This window comes from Vicugna pacos, chromosome 12 (assembly GCF_048564905.1).
Source record: "Vicugna pacos chromosome 12, VicPac4, whole genome shotgun sequence".
In the NCBI taxonomy this organism is placed as follows: domain Eukaryota; kingdom Metazoa; phylum Chordata; class Mammalia; order Artiodactyla; family Camelidae; genus Vicugna; species Vicugna pacos.
In genome coordinates, this window is record NC_132998.1 from 2150175 (window position 1) to 2168792 (window position 18618).

At 38.2% G+C, this 18618-nt stretch overlaps 1 long non-coding RNA gene across 2 annotated transcripts in view; it reads right to left on the reverse strand.

The window, feature by feature from the left end:
• Positions 1–18281, reverse strand: part of LOC140700347 (uncharacterized) — a 69962-nt gene extending 51681 nt beyond the window's left edge. For both annotated transcript variants that reach the window (XR_012078761.1, XR_012078760.1), the window contains exon 1: positions 18099–18281. This is a non-coding gene — a long non-coding RNA (uncharacterized lncRNA). The remainder of the gene's footprint in view (positions 1–18098) is intronic.
• Positions 18282–18618: the final 337 nt, after the last annotated feature.

Below are 18618 nucleotides of genomic sequence, written 5' to 3' on the forward strand. Positions count from 1 at the left end.
AACATATAAACTGGCCTCACAAAATAGAGTAGATACTATAATAACAGAATCTTATTCTATCAACTATCCCTTTTCTATTATATATTCAGTCTTGAATCTCCAGATTCCCTCTCATTTTTCCTCTGTCTTCCTACCAACATTTTTATCTCCTCTATTAATAAACAATCCTTCCCCTACTACCTCCCTCAAGTTTTGTGTGTGCAATTTTCTGTCCCCCTTGTGAAACTTCTCTCCTCCAAAGACTAAGTGTTTCTTATTCCTAAACAACAATCCAAAAAAGCAACCTACCAAATGGGAGAAAATATTTGCAAATCATGTATATGATAAGGGTTAATATCAAAAATAGAGAAAGAACTCATGGGGAGGGTACAGCTCAGTGGTAGAGTGAGTGCCTTGCATGCACCAAAGTCCTAGGTTCAATCCCAAGTATTTATTTAAAAAATAAACCTAATTACCTCCCCCTACCCCACACAAAAAAAGACTACCAGTCTAAAGCAAACAGATACAGTAATGGGTTTACATACTTGAAAAACAGGGTAACCACAAATGGAAAGCATACAAGAGTCATAAAAACTAAAAAGAAACCAAGCTGATACGAAAGAAAATTATCAAACCACAAAAAGAAAAACAAAAATGAAAGTAACAGAAGAAACACTAAATCAACTGGAAAACAAAGTTCAAAATGGCAATACACACACATCTATCAATAATTACTATAAATGTCAATGGACTAAATGCTCCAATCAAAAGACAGAGTGGCAGACTGGATAATAAAACAAAAGCCTACAATATGTTGCCTACAAGAGACCTGCTTTAGAGTGAAGGACATACATAGATTGAAAGTGAGAGGATGGAAAAAGATATTTCATGCAGATGGAAATGACAAAAAAGGGGGAATGCCAATACTCTTATCAGACAAAATAGACTTTAAAACAAAAGCCATGAAGAAAGATAAAGAAGGACACTATATAATGATCAGAGGAGCAATATAAGATGACACTATTATACTCGTTAACATATATGCACCCAATATAAGAGCACCTAAATATATAAAACAAATACTAACAAAGGGTGAAATTGATGGGAATACAGTAATAGGAGATTTTAACATCCCACTAACATCCCTGGCAGGTCTTCCAGACAAAAAATCAATAAGGCAACAGAGATACTAAATGACACAACTGAACAGTTGAACTTGGTTGATATTTTTAGGACTTTACATCCCTGAAAAACAGAATATACATTCTTTTCAAGTGCTCATGGAACATTCTCTAGGATAGGCCATATACTCGGGCACAAAAGAAGCCTCAGAAAATTTAAGAGGATAGAAATTATTTCAAGCTTCTTCTCTGACCACAATGGCGTGAAACTAGAAATCAACCATAGAAAAATAAATGAGAAAAAAATGACAGCATGGAGCCTAAACATGCTACCAAAAATCCAATGCGTCGATGATGAAATCAAAGAAATTAAAAAATACCTTGAGACAAATGACACTGAAAACACAACCACACAAAACCTATGGGATACAGCAAAAGCAGTCCTAAGAGGGAAGTTCATAGTGATACAGGCTTTCCACAGAAAATAAGAACACTCTCAAATAAACAACCTAAGCTACCACCTAAAAGAACTGGAAAAAGAAGAACAAACAAAACCTAAAGTCAGCAGAAGGAAAGTAATAAGGATCAGGGAGGAAATAAATAGATTTAAAAAAACAATAGAAAAAAATCAAATCAAGAGCTGATATTTTTGAAAGATTAAACAAAGCTGACAAACCTCTAGCCAGGCTCACCAAGAAGAAAGGAGAGCGAACACAAATAAACAAAATAAGAAATGAAAATGGAGAAATTACCACCAACAACACAGAAATACAAAAAAATCGTAAAGAATACAATGACCAACCATATGGCAATAAACTGGACAACTCAGAAGAAATGGACAAGTTTCTAGAAACATACAGTCCACCATAACTGAATCAAGAAGAAACAGATCATTTGAACAGACCAATCACTAGAAGTGAAATACAATCAGCAATAAAAAAACCTCCCTGCAAACAAAAGTCCAGGACCAGATGGCTTCACTGGGGAATTCTATCAAATATACAAAGAAGAGCTCATACCAATCCTCTTCAAACTCTTCCCAAAGATTGAAGAGGAGGGAATAATCCCAAACTCATTCTACAAATCCACAATCTCCCTGATACCAAAGCCAAAGACATCACCGAAAAAGAAAGCCATAGGCCAATATTGTTGATGAACACAGATGCAAAAATCCTCAACAAAATATTAGCAAAACAGAATCCAACAACACATAAAAAAGATTATACACTATGATCAAGTTGGGTGCATCTCAGGAACACAAGGATGGCTCAATTACAGAAATCAATGTGATACACCACATCAACAAGAGAAGGGACAAAAATCACATGTTCATCTCAATAGATGCAGAAAAAGCATTTGACAAAATTCAATACATACTTATGATAAAAACTCCAACCAAAGTGGGTATAGAGGGAAATATCTCAACATAATAGAAGCTAATTATGACAAACCTACAGCCAGCATAGTATTCAATGGTAAAAAGTTGAAAGCCTTCCCACTAAAATCTGGAACAAGATAAGGAAGCCCATTCTCACCACTTCTATTCAATATAATATTGGAAGCCTTAGCCATAGCAATTAGACAAGAGAAAGAAATAAAAGGGATCTAAATTGGAAGAGAAAAGGTAAAGCTGTCATTATGTGGGGATGACATGATATCATATATAGAAAACTCTAAAGGCTCCACACAGAAACTACTAGAGCTGATAAAAGAATCTGGCAAGGTAGCAGGATACAAGATTAATATACAGAAATCAGTGGCATTTCTTTACACTAACAATGAAATATCAGAAAAGGAAAGTGAAGAAACAATCCCTTTTGAAATTGCATCCAAAAAAAAATAAAATACTAAGGAGTAAATCAGACTGAGGAAGTGAAAGACTTCTATGCAAAGAACTACAAAACACTGACTAAGGAAATTAAAGATGACTTAAAGAAATGGAAAGATACCCATGTTCTTGGACTGGAAGAATCAGTATTGTTAAAATGGCCATATTACCCAAAGCAATCTACAGATTTAATGCGATCTCTATCAAATTACCCAGGACATTTTTCACAGAACTAGAACAAATAATCCTAAAATTTATATGGAATCACTAAAGACCCAGAATTGCCAAAGTAATACTGAAGAGAAAGAATGAAGCTGGAGGAATAACGCTCCCAGACTTCAGACAATACTACAGAGCTACAGTAATCAAAACAGCATAGTATTGGTGCAAAAACAGACATATGGTTCAATGGAACAGAACAGAGCCCAGAAATAAACCCACAAACATTTGGTCAATTAATCTTTGACAAAAAAGGCAAGAACATACAGTGGAGTAAAGAGAGTCTCTTCAGCAAATGATGTTGCTATAACTGGACAGCTGAACGTAAATCAATGAAGTTAGAATACTCCCTCACACCATACACAAAAAAACTCAAAATGGCTTAAAGACTTAAATGGAAGACAAGACACTACAAAACTCTTAGAAGAAAACATACACAAAACATTACCTGACATAAATCTTAGCAATGTTCTCCTAGGGCAGTCTACCCAGGCAACAGAAATAAAAGCAAAAATAAACAAATGGGACCTAATTAAACTTATAAGCTTTTGCACAGCAAAGGAAACCATAAAGAAAACAAAAAGACAACCTATGGAATGGAAGAAAACATTTGCAAAAAATGAGACCGACAACGGCTTAACCTCCAGAATATATCAACAGTTCATACAACTTTATAAGAAAAAAAAAACAAACAACCCAATCCAAATCCAAAAATGGGCAGAAGACCTAAACAAACAATTTTCCAGTGAAAAGATACAAATGGCCAATAGGTACATGAAAAAATGCTCAATATTGCTAATTATCAGAGAAATGCAAATCAAAACTACAATGAGGTATCACCTCACACCAGGCAGAATGGCCATCATTCAGAAGTCCACAAATAAATGCTGGAGAGGCTGTGGAGAAAAGGGAACCCTCCTACACTGTTGGTGGGAATGTAGTTTGGTGCAGCCATTATGGAAAACAGTATGGAGAGTCCTCAAAGGACTAAAAATAAACTTACTATATGGTACAGCCATCCCACTCCTGTGCATATATCCAGAGGGAACCTTAATTCAAAAAGACACATGCAGCCTAATGTTCATAGCAGCACTATTTACAATAGCCAAGACATGGAAACAATCCAAATGTCCATCGACAGATTACTAGATAAAGAAGCTGTGGGATATTTATACAATGGAATACTTCTCAGCCATAAAAAAAATAGGAAAATAATACCATTTGCAGCAACATGGATGGACCTGATATGTCATTCTAAGTGAAGTAAGCCAGAAATAAAAAGAAAAATACCATATAACATCACTTATATGTGGAATTTGAAAAAAAAAAAAAAGACTAACTCATTTACACAACAGAAATAGAATCACAGAAATAGAAGACAAACTTAGGGTTACCAGAGGAGAAAGGGGGTGGGAAGGGATAAATTGGGAGTTCAAGACCTGCAGTTACTAATATATATAAAATAGATAAACAACAAGTTTGTACTGTATAGTACAGGGAACTATTTTCAATGTCTTGTAGTAACTTATGGTGAAAAAGAATGTGAAAATAAATATATGTATGTATGTTTCTATATGACTGAAGCATTGTGCTGTACACCAGAAACTGACACATTATAAACTGACTATAATTCCATAAAAAATTTTTAAAAATATACATGCACCCCAAAGTTCATAGCAGCACTATTTACAATAGCCAAGACATGGAAACAACTTAAATGTCCATCAACAGATGACTGAATAAAGCAGCTGTGGGATATTTATACAGTGGAATACTACTCAGCCATAAAAATAATAAAATAGTATCATTTGCAGTAACATGGATGGACCTGGAGAATGTCATTTAAGTGAAATAAACCAGAAGCAGAAAAAAAAATACCATATGATATCACTCATATGTGGAATCTAAAAAAAAAAAAAGAGAGAGAGACAAATGAACTTATATATAAAACAGACAGACTTAGACATATTTATGGTTACTGGGGGGAAGTGGGTGGGAAGGGATAAATTGGGAGTTCGAGATCTGCAGATACTGACTGGTACATATAAAACAGATAAACTACTTTATACTGAATAGCAAAGGAAAATATATTTGATATCCTGTAGTAGCTTATGGTCAAAAAGAATATGAAAATGAACATATATGTATATTCATGTATGACTGAAGCAATGTGCTGTACACTAGAAATTGATACATTGTAAATTGACTATAGTTCAATTTAAAAAAAAGACACTATGATCCATTAAAAAAAAAAAGCCACATGCAGCCCAATGTTCACAGCAGCACTACTTACAATAGCGAAGACATGGAAGCAACCCTAATGTCCACTGACAGATGACTGGATAGAGAAGTTGTGGGATATTTATACAATGGAATACTACTCAGCCATAAATAATAATAAAATAATGCCATTTGCAGCAACATGGATGGACCTGGATAATGTTATTCTAAGTGAAATAAGCCAGAAAGAGAAAGAAAAGTACCATATGATACCACTTTTATGTGGAATCCAAAAAAAAAAGACAAACTTATTTACAAAACAGAAACAGACTCACAGACATAGAAAACAAACTTATGGTTACCAGGGAGGGGTAGTGGGTGGGAAGGGATAAACTGGGAGTTCGAGATTTGCAGACACTAACTTATGTAAAATAAACAACAACTTCCTTGTAACTTACAGTGAAAGAGTATAAAAAGGAATACATGTATGTTCATGTATGACTGAACCATTAGGCTGTACAACAGAAATTGACAACAGTATAAATTGACTCTACTTCAATAAATATATATATCTATACATACAAGAAAAAAAGAACTCATATAACTCATTAGCAAAAACAAACAATTTGATTTAAAAAATGGGCAGAGGATCCAAACAGACATTTTTCCAAAGAAAACAAAACAGATGGCCAACAAGTACATGAAAAGATGCTCAACATCACTAATCACCAGGGAAATGCAAATCAAAACCACAATGAGATATTACCTCACACCTGTTAGACTGGCTATCATCAAAAAGACAAGAAATAAGAAGTGCTGGTGAGGATGTGGAGAAAAGGAAGTCACTGTGCACTGCTGGTAGGAATATATAAATAGATATAGCCACTCTGGAAAACAGTACAGAGGTTCTTCAAAAAATTAAAAATAGAACTACCAATTCCAGCAATTCCATTTCTGGGTATTTATCTGAAGGAAAGGAAAACACTCAAAAAGTTATACGAACCCCCATGTTCACTGCAGCATTATTTACAATAGCCAAGACATGGAAACAACCTGTCTTCATTGATGGATAAACGGATAAAGAAAATGTGGTATATATAAATGCAATGGAATATTATTCAGCTGTAAAAAAATGAAATCTTGCCATTTACAACAACATGGATGGACCTTGAGGGCATTATTCTAAGTGAAATAAGTCAGAGAAAAAAAGAATACCATATGATCTCACTTATATGTAGAATCTAAAAAGCAAAATAAAAACTGAATTTATAGAAACAGAGAACAGACTGGTGGTTGCCAGAGGCAAGGGGTGGAGGGTGGCCAAAAAGGGTGAAGGTGGTCAAAAGGTACAAATTTCTAGTTATAAAATAATTAAGTCATGGGGGAATGTAATATTCAGCACAGTGACTAAAGTTAACAATTCTGTGTGTTATATTTGACAGTTGCTAACAGCATAGACCTTAAAACTTCTCATCACAAGAAAAAAAAATTCTAATTATGGGTGGTGATAGATGCTCACTAGACTTATTGAGGTGATCTTTTTGCAATATATATATATATATCATATATTATGTGGTATACCTGAAACTAGTAACATTCCATGTCAATTATATCTTAATTAAATGCACAAATAAACAACTGTTTAAAAATGACTGAGTGGGTGATTCTTGATCCTTTTTCATTTTTCCTGAAAACTCACTCTTTTCCCAAATTTCATTCAGGGGTGCACTCTGGTGTTCAACTTGATCTCTTCTTGTTCTTGCTCTTATGGCTTTTCTATTCCCTGAGCTCTGAAATTCTGGAATTAGCCTACAATCTTTTTAACAATTTTATGATTCAGTAAATCATTTTCTTAGCACTTCAAAACTCCATCTGTCCCGACATGACTTTCCACTTAGCCGAGCTCAGCCACATGGATTTCATCAACCTCCAAAGGTTGCACAAGGCACAAACCACATATACACCTGTAACACCACCGCCTTATTTTTTCTTGCTTTACAAGAAAAAATGTTCTTCCTACATTAAAAAAAATACAGAAGGCCTGACATCTCATCACTACCAATTTATACTTTTATACTCCATCCAAATGACCATGACTTTTGGAGAAGGGGAATATTATTTTTTTTGCCAGAGTCACCTAGAAAGACATAAAAAATTATTCTACTAATTGTAAAAAAGAAAAAGAGGCACATGATAAGGAAAAAAAGATGGATGTTGGACCAAAATGCCCAGATTGCATTTTGGAATTTGCACAATGTATTTTAGGATTAGATTTTTTTGGATGTGTGGCTTCCTGAGAGTGGTGGAGGAAAGCAGGTGGAGGAATTTTCTGCTTCTTGAATCCCTGTTTGTTGTCAGACTTGACTACTGGGGAATGCCTAACTGGTGAAATGGTGGTTTGATTCCCTAAAACAAAATGGTAAGGACCAACTCAGCTAACAAAGAAAAAGTCATAATGCAGAATCAGGGAGAGTTTAAGGAATATTTAGTCAATTCAAGCAAAATGAACTCCATAGGGCTGACAGACAGTCACAGAGGGTATTAAAGACGTAAGTAGTTGTAACATCTACAGGAGACAGTAATTATCATTAATTGAATAACTGAAGTCCCAGGGCTAAAATAGAAAACGCCCATGGATGCAGCAGATAAGGTCACAGCTCAGTTCAAAGTCTAAAACTAATGAGCCCAGATACAGGCACCCACGCTTTTCCAAGGTTCACTTTACCCTACTTTGCTTTTATAGAGCCCTAAGTTAGTACTTGTTTTCGCTAACTGAAGGAAATCCAAAGAGGATTTTTGCTTTTACTCAAAAGAAAACTGTTTCTTCGCTTTACATCATTTGGCTTAGGAAAGGTTTCGGAAAGCTCTATCTTTGGAAAGCAGGGGGAACTGGTAGTGGTTCACTAAGTATTCAGAGTAAGGTACTAAATTAAACAGTCATTAGTTTTTATTTTAAAGTATACATACTATTTAAATAGCGATGATATTCCTAAATTTTAAAAGAATTCATATCAGCAATAATGCTTTAGTGAACTTTTCCCTTCAGTATTATTATTTATATACATGTATGTGTCCCTGGCACATAGTAGGCATTTAATAACATGACTTCTATGCTAGTGAAATGCAAAATCATTGTTTTAGACCCAAAGCAAATTGTTGGTTTATTAACCTTTGCAAGTGTGCTAATATATCCAAATCAATAACAATTAAATATTCAAATTATTAGATTGTGCTTCTACATTTGGCACTATTATCAACTAATTGCTAACAGTTAACATATTAGTTAACATATATTAGTATACAATATTCTAAAACATACAGTGACGGTTAAGAAAAAAACTAAGGAATAATTTAAGTTGAAACACAAAAATCTAATAAAATGCTAGAACAATTATAGCTGATCACTTAAGATGAAAATAGAACTAAGTTTTATAGAAAGTAGTTCAAGGCAGAAAAAAGTAAGTTTTTTTCAGTGGATTTCTTTAGCTTAGAATACTTGTTTTAGAACTTTTTAAAAAGTACACTAATAATAAGGCATAATTCTAGGGAAAAAGACTACAGAACTAGGAAAACACCAATATTTAAACTAGAATGTTATTAACAATTAGGATAATATTGAAGCATTTTACACATACAAAGTACTTAATAGTGCAGGTTCCAAGCACATCCCTAATAAATTCTATTCTAATTTATTAGTTTTAATTATAATAGATATATTTAAACCATGGTATCCCTGCTGTAGGCATATGTGAACTTCCACTGTATTAGTCAACAATCTAATCTGGATTATAAGGAAAGTGGATTGATCCTGTGGTAGAAAGAGTTCAAGGTGGTCAGGAAGGACACCCTAAGAACAATTATTTATCCTTTTAATCTGTGTGATTTTGTATGGGTTCTCATTCTTCCCTTTGGTTCCCCTTGTTTTGTCATCTTGTTGTTTTTAGTTTTTATTATGGAACATTCTGAATGTATGCAAAAGTAGAACAGTATAAAGATCCTCCACGTACCCATCACCCAGCTTCAACAAAAACCAACACAAAGGCAACCTTCCTTCATGCATACTTCCCAACCACGTAACACGCCCCCTCCAGACCATGGATTATTTTGACATAAAGCAATTTCTATACATCATATCTTTTTATGGATAAGTATGCATATGCTAAAAGATAAGGATTTTTTTTAAAAAAACACAACCATATTACCATTATCAAAAATCAACAGTTCTTTAATTTCAAATATTTTCAGTATTTAAATTACTCCAGTTGTCTCATATTTTTGCAGTTTGCTTTGATCAAATCAGGATCCAATTTCTATACGTTGCAATTGATTGCTAAGTCTCTTTAAGTCCTAAACTTTAATGAAAACAAAAACATAATTCAAAAAGATATATGCACCACCATGTTCACTGCAACATTACTTACAGTAGCCAAGATATTTAAGTGCCCAACAATGGATGAATGGATAAAGAACTGGCGAGGTACATGAATACAATGGAATATTATTCAGCCATAAAAAAGAATGCAATCTAGCCATTCACAACATGGGTGGACCTTGAGGACATTATGGTAAGTGAAATAAGAGCAAGACAAATATCATATGATCTTGTTTATGTGTGGAATCTAAAAAAGCAAAAAACAAAACCTAAGCTCATAGATACAGGGAACAGACTGGTGTTTGCCAGAGGCAGGGGGTAGGAGTTGGGCAAAGCAAGCGAAGGGGGTCAAAAGGTACAAACTTCCAACTGTAAAAGAAGTAAGTCATGGGGATGTAATGTACAGCATGACTATAGTTAATAATACTGTGTTGCATATTTGACAGTTGCTAAGAGAGTAGATATTAAAAGTTCTCACCATAAGAAAAAAATCCTGCAACTATGTATAGTGATGGATGTTAACCAGACTTATTGTGGTGATCATTTTGCAATGTATATAAATATCAAATCATTATGTTGAACACATGAAACTATTATGTTAATATGTCAATTATATCTCAATTTTTTAAAAAAGCAAACAGAATGGACTGAATATACAAGGTGATAACTTGAACTAATAAGACGAAGGATAGAGAAAAATGGAAGTCATAATTGGTGGGCTATTAATTAAGAAAAAGATATGGGAGTGAGGGTAGAAATCACCTCAAATGGCTACAATGAGGTATCACCTCACACCAGGTAGAAGGGCCATCATTCAAAAGTCCATGAACGATAAATGCTGGAGAGGGTGTGGAGAAAAGGGAAAGCTTCTACACTGTTGGTGGGAAGGCAGTTTGGTGCAACCACTGTGGAAAACAGTAGAGAGACTCCTCAAAAAACTAAAAATAGACCTACCACATGATCCAGCAATCCTGCTTCTGGGTCTATCTCTGGAAGGAACTCTAATTTGAAGATACATGCACTCCAATGTTCACAGCAGCACTATATACAATAGCCAAGACATGGAAGCAACCTAAATGTCCACTGACAGATGACTGGATAAAGAAGTTGTGGTAAAATTACACAATGGAATACTACTCAGCCATAAAAATAATACAATAATGCCATTTGCAGCAACATGGATGGACCTAGGAATGCTATGAACTCATCTACAAAACAGAAACAGACTCACAGACATAGTAAACAATCTTAAGGTTACCGGGGAAAGGAGGTGGGAGGGAATAAATTTGGGAGTTTAAGATTTACAAATGTTAGCCACCATATATAAAAACAGATTTCAAAAACTTTCTTCTGTATAGCACTGGGAATGATGTTCAATATCTTGTAATAACCTTTAACAAAAAAATACGAAAACAAATATATGTATATGCATGACTGGGACATAATGCTGTACACCAGAAGTTAACAGATTACAACTGACTGCTTCAATTAAAAAAAAAAAATCACCTCAAATGGTCCCCTAGGTACTGATTTCAGCCCAGAATATCTTAGATGCTATCCAGAGAGTTGTCAGTTATGGGTAGAAGGAATCAGGTGTTGACACCAGTCATCTCTTCATATGGAACATTTGAAGATATGCCCCTTAATTCATATAGGTTTTTACTTCAAGAAAAAAGTCTGTGTGGATACAGAGGGACCAGAAGAGAAGCACCAGAAAATAACAAAAAGTACGTAAAAGCTGGTTATTCTCCACAGCTTGCCCATTTAAGCTCTTCTTGATGTTAATAATAATTATTTCCTATGTTGTATGTGTATTAGAGAACTATAATGAACTACTACAAGAGCTGTAAGTTTTTTAAAAGCCCATGTTAACTCTGTAAATTCCCCTCCCTTTTTCTTGCAATTTACTTTTTTAAAAAAGATCAGTCATTTGTCTTGTAGAATTTTCCAATGTGGATTTTGCTAATTGCATCCTGTGGTGGTTTAACACGTTCCTCTGAATCTTACATCTCTTATAAGTGAGTCAGATCTAGAAGTCTGAGGAGTGAAGTTCAATTATGTAACTTCATGGATGGTGTTCTGCACTTCTACAGGATCACCTCAGGATGCAGCTGTCTCCGGTTTTGTAATGTTGAAACTGATCACTGGGTTCAGGTGGTGTCAGCCTGATCCATGCCTTAAATCACTCCCCACCAGCACTCACTTAATAGTTTAAATAGCCACTGAGGATGCCTAGCTTGATTATTTCATTACCTGTTGGAAAAGGTTGATGTCCTATTTCTATCATACTGGCTATATTTTTAAGCTGGAATTATTTTATAATGAAAAAAAAATCTCCCTCACAAACTAGTTACCCTAAGGTGTCATTTGTAAAAGGCAGGACTAAATATTTGACTCTCTCTTGTACTCATTCCCAGCAAGGCTCACAGTTGGCTCTCCATGGCCTGCAGCACTACAACCCCACACTCTGCTCTAGAGACGTGCGTCCTATGGGGCCAACACCCAACTCACAGCACACTCATCTTTAAACTCATAATGTTGAGAATGTTCATCACAAAATGCAATGTCTATCTTATGAGAAATCTAAAGATTGTGCATAGCCAGATGCTAGTCTGTGCTGCACTACCAGAACTATAATAATTTTTTAATGCAGCTACAATTACACCAAAAATCAATGGGAAAATGGCTTACACACACACACACACACACACACACACACAAACCACTAGTGGTCCTGGAGCAAGGGTTTAGAGTGGGTACCTGAGTGGAACGTAAGTTTGAAAACAACCCAAGTGGCCCATGGAGAGCAATCACTACATGGCTATTATTGTTATTTTAGACAAATGTATTCCCATTAGAATGTACGTTCCATTAAAGGCAGAGACTTGCTCATTTTAGTCTACTGAGTATCCCCGTGCCTGCTACATGGGAGGTACTCAACATACGTGTTAAACAAAATGAATGAATGGATTTTTCTGGAACACATTTATTCTGTATGAGTTTCAGTCACTAAAAAAAAATTAAAGGCAGGTAGGATTCTTATTCTCATCACTGTTAACCTGTCTTATTAAATAGTATGCAAATTTGTTTTTTTAAAAAATAGGGGAAAGTTTCCATTTGTGTACTTGCTTTCAGTCAGCTCTTTCTGCCATGTGGAGTAAGTCAGCATTACTATTACGATTCGCACACGCCATGTTATCTATATAGTAACGCTTTTCTGTTCAATAAGGGCTTTAAAATACACTGCGTGAAGAACATTGCAATAGCAGCCTCTGAATCTTAACACTTTTTTGTTAAAGTTCAAAGTGGTGTGAAACACACATAATTGTAGTTTGTTGCTCAGAGAGCACTTAGAGACTTTTCACTTATAACAGAAAACACAGCGTAACGACTACATGGATGATCTAAATTGCCAATGTCTGTGGACACTTTTTAGTCCCTAGTTTACTTTTCTTCAACACGATTTGGCCTTCTGAGAAACCATGACCTCCATGATAAAACATTCTCAATTATATTACAATGGAACTAACAGAATTTGAATTCCAGCTAAAAGCAAATGGTGTATTTTCAGCAAGTGGTGTTTGAGGTGGAAAAAGGAGTTTGAGGTGGAAAAAGGAGTAAGAACTATGAACTTACCCTGTAAAATCGACAAGACTCCTATCTTAGGTTTGTTCATAACCAAATTTGTACTGTTGGGTGTCAGTGATGCAGTTTAAAAGAAGCCTATTCAAATTTAGTGCCCAGATGTCTATGTAAGAGGTCCAATCCCACTACATGTGAACAAAACAGTACTTTTGAAGAAAGGTAACTGTTAAATGAAAATCTAACTAAATAACTCTCAACTTGAGCTAAAGAAAAAAAAAGCACAGTATATGCCATGTGAAACATTTCTTTGTGTGTGGGGAAGGGCAATTAGGTTTATTTATTTATTTAATGGAGGTACTGGGGATTGAACCCAGAATCTCATGTATGCTAGGCACCTGCTCTACCACTAAGATATAGCCACGCCCCTCAATAGTATTTCTCTTAAGCAAACTCAGGTAATACCTCAACATACCGCAGCAGATAACAAGACTAAAACATAAGCCAGCCACAGTATCATTACAAGTGTGACTTTCATCTGCAAGACTCCGATTCCACTTTTAGAATGACTACTAGAGGCAAGAAACATAATCAAGACATCTGTGTTACAGGAGCTGTATTCTAAATGTTCCATACTTACCCATTCAGCTCTTTCACCCACTTGTTTCCTGCCAGGTCTCAAAGGTAACCTAGGTCACTGCCCACATTTTGATTCTTAGGCACTTTATGTTCTGTCATGTATCTGGGGCAGTGACCTGACCATACAATTATTCTGCTTTCCCCATGGTACCTAAAAGTGATATTCTAACAAGAACACTTAATGAATTGTGTTAGACAATCATTCAAGTGATTTTAATATTTCTGCCTCAATTATCTAGACATCAGTGGCTCCAGTGGCTTTTTAGACTTTGACAATGGCTATATTCTTCTCATGGGTATTACCAATCCGGCCTAATTCACTTTTGAAGACAACTGTCCTATTTTCCTTTTGTTGCAGAAATTAGACAGGAGTGTTCAGTGGTACCTCTTTTTTTTTATTTTTTAAACTATGGAGGGGGTGGTGTGTAACATACAGTAAGGGAAAAGAATGGGTAATTGTGAAGAAATTTCACAGCCTTCTTGGCACCTTATTCGCATACACTGAAGAGCTAATCATCTCTGCTGTCAGGTTCCTCTGGCAAGAATTCTTTTGGGGCCACCCTACAAGACAGTCTACCCTGGCCCACATGCCAAAAGGCAATTTTATGTTTAAATAGCTTATAAACAAAGTTTTTATATATAAGATTAACAATTAGAAATTCTGACTATGGGGCATGAAGTAAAACTGTTACCCACACATCTTCCCTAGGTGTCCCATACACAATAGCATCCGTATTTCCAGTAACTGAGGGTAACACTTATTAAAATGTTATTACCATAACCCAGCTTTCCTTTGGTCTGCTACTTACTGAAAAGAACACCCAAAATACTGCCTTATTCTTTCTCATTAGTGGCTTTTTGCTACTACAAATTACTTAAATGCTTGACAACAGGTCAACAAAAAAGTTAACTGTGCCAAGTAAATGTCAAAGATTGGAAAGTTGTACTGATAAGGCAAACTCATCTTGTAGGAAATTGTCAACAGTAAAAATGTTCAGTAGGTAATTTTCACCTGTGTGTAGAGAAATGTAAACAACAAATGCAAAAGTGAAAGGCTAATTTTTTAAATTGGAGATTAGAGCAGAAATATAACTATGGTACTAAAAATACATTGGCTGGGGCAGTATTTTCTCTTATAATTTAGCAAATAATAATAATATATAAAGTACCTCTACATTCAAAATGTTCCTACTATGTGGGCAATATAGTCTTGGGTGAAATTTACTTTAAAAGCAGGGGATAAACTGAATAATTTATCTACATAGCACAGCTTCCTATCCTTAAAAGTGCAGTAAATTACTGGCAGAATCTGTAATACTTGGGGTACAAATTAACAACTGTTGATCCTCTATAAACTGTTACATAGTGTAGTGGGAAAGATGACCTCTGTTGGGCGAGGATTAGCTTGGCTGGCTAAATGAAGTCCTTTGGAAAATGAAAATTATACACTAATTAGAATTTTATTAGTTTCTCCATAAATCAAGACTTGACAGAGCACCCAGATCTTCACCATTTAAAAGAACTGACACTTAATGAAGTCCTGCATTTACTTTACTCTTTGATATCAAGAAAGCAAACTCAAAGAGCCAACATTCAACTATTTTCTGCATCTTAAGATTCAACATAAGGTTCTGCACTGTCCTTCCCACAATGAGGCAGCTCTATCCAGATGAGATCAGCCTGAGCGAGCTATCTCTCAAAGCTAAACCAAACCAAATCAAAGCACTCTTATTAGATCACTTCTGAATTATGAAAGCATCAAACTCCTGCTGAAGGAGACAAAAAGGATACAGTTGGCTTTCAAATTTTTTCTCCTTATATGCACTTTTTTCTTAGCAGACGCCTTTTTTTAAACTGTGCATCAAAAATTAAGCCATAGGATGCTTGTGATTGTATCACATTCAAAGCTAATTATCCTGCACAAATCAAAACCAGATCAGTTTTCTCAGTGTTAAAATTTACCATCAGTTTCTCACTGACATTAAAATTTCAAAAATACAATCATCTCTTCCACCCAGACTTCAGAGTATTTAAAATATCAATTACCCAAACTACACTTTTCTTTGTAAGAATGGTATTTTCCTATTTGTAGTGGTACTTCACGAATCAAAACAGGCATTATAGGTTTTAAATTCAAAACATCCAGAAACCATACTTTTAGCCTGTACCTAAATCCTTTCCTTCCACACTAAAATACGATGTAATTACCATATAACATGACAATCAAAGGCCAAAAAACCCGACCACACCAGCAGAATGAGCCCCCAAAGTTAAACTAAAAAGAAAGAAAACACAGCACACTGTAGAAAGAGTTTATTTGCCTCATACATTATAAAATCTCAGAAGTGCACTGAACTATAAATTCAATCTTCTCATTCAAGGAGCTGCAACAAAGTTTAAACAAACTTTTAATTGCTTTGGATTTACATCTTTACAACTCTTAAACTTATCGATGAAGTGTATCAAAAAAAGATTTAAAATGTTAAGGCATAAACTTTATAATTAATGGGTCTACTATTCTGCCCCCAATGCCAGTTCTGCACAAGATACCTCACTCCACTCTGACCTACAGCTAAGAAACGAGATGAAAGAGGTACAAACTCAATTTTGCATCAACTACTGAAAAAAGCGTTAAAATTATTTAGGGTGAAAAAGTTATGTGTCAATATCGCACACAATTTCATTCCTTCCTTCATAAGCAAACAGCGAATCCAAAGATTTAGCTCTTCCCCCGTTTAAAAACGCCCCGGTCCACCCGGCTCCCGCAATCCCTTCCCTCTCTCCAGGAAAATGCAAAAGTAACGGTTTCCGTGGCAGCAGCAGGGCCGGGGCTCCGAGGGTTGCCCCTGCGCCCCGGAAAACAAAGGGGATTCCCAGTCATTGTCCTCCGCGGCGCTGAGCATCACCAGCACTAGCAAGGCAGTAGCTTGCGCAGTTATCTCCACAGCGGGCAATGTCACAACCCGACCAACAGCACAAACTACTACCTCAGCCAGGGCCATGGTGTCGGGAGGCACCGGACCACGCTGAGGCGAGCGAAGCGGCTCCGGCGCTCCTCCGTCCTTCCTTGGCCGCCGACGTCGGCCCGGCGCCCCTGCCCTTCCCCGCCGCGCCCGGAGACCCCGCCCAGCGCCGCGCCGCTCGGCCGCACCGGGCGCGCCCCGGGAATCACCACGGCGCCGGCGCCCGGGGCAGGCAGGGCCGGCGTTCTCTACGTAACCCGCCGCTCTGGAAAGAGAAAAGGTGTGGAGGGCTCCTGGCGGAGGCAGCCGCTCCGTCCGCCGCCCCGAGGGGACGCGGCCCCCCGGGCCACTCGAGACCAGGAAACGGGCGGCAAAAGCGCAGCAGACGACTAGGGGACCCGGACGGCCCCGAGAGGCGGCGGGCAGCGCTCCCGCACTTCGCCCGCCGCCGGCCCGGCCGTCCCCGCCGCGCTCCCGCGACGTCCTAGGGCTGTGCCGCCCGCGCCCCTCCCTGCCCGGCCGGCGGTGGGGGCTGGGCGGCGGCAGGGCCCCCACCGGCGCCGCGCTCCCTTACACCCGCCGCGGGGCCGGCTCTCCGGGCGGGAGAACGCCCGGGGCGCTTCCCGCAGAGGCGGACGCCGGCTCCGGCGCCGGGGTCAGAAACGAAGGCACAGCCCGGAAGTCCCCAGGCGACCTGCTCCCCAGCGCCCTGCGGGGAAATCCCGTGCACCCCGCAGGAGGCGAGAAGAAAACAAAAGAAAAACCCCGTCAAACTGAAACCGGGCCGGGCGGCGGGATGGGTGACGGCGGCGGCGGCGGCGGCGGCAGCTCGGCGCGCGTGGACACACGCCGCGTCTCGCGCTCCGCTGCTCCAGTGAGTCCGGACGAACCATAGAGATCACTTAAGGAGGCTCGCGCGCTACTCCCCACCACGTGACCGCCCCGCCAGGCCACCCCCCGCGCCGCCATCTTACATCCGGGACAGAGGCGGCGTCCCTTTTCCCCGCCTTGGCAAACTTCGACGTGTCACTAGAAATAAGCCCCAAAGGGGGACCCCAAGTCCACGTCACCGGCGTGCTGAGGCCGCGGGCCATGCCCCCCATCCACTTAACGGGGCAAAGTGGAGCCCCTAACTTCTCCCGCTCTCTGCCCGCAAAGAAGATGGCGGCACTTACCGCCGTCTAAGTGGACACGTTGTACTCTGGCGGGGCTGAAAGTTTCCGGCACCTCCTTTCCCGTCCGGCGAGGACACGGCCACATGCGCTCCACCCCGCGGCGTGGCCGCCGAGCTGCTGCCCGCAGAAAACCGGCGGGAAAGCTGCTGCGCGGCTCGCTTTAATGCGCAGGCTCCTGGGATTTGTGGGGGGGGGGGGGTTTGTTTTTTTTTTTAAAGGCCAAGTTTGGAGGAAGGCCCATTGATTGCTATGAGCCTCACCTGCTTTTAGGTTAGGCCGGTTACTTTGCCTCCCATTTCGCGATTCTTCTGGAAAGTTAAATCATTTGACGAAAAAGTAAGCAGGTGTTGTCAGTTAAGATACAGAACGTCCTGTTAAATTCGAACATCAGATAAACAAGTTTTTAGTATATGTATGTCCCCTGTAGTAAAAAAAAAAACCAACAACTTTATCTGAAGTCCAGACTTAACTGGTGTCCTATATTTTTATAATCCAAACCGTATAACAAAGGGAATGGAGG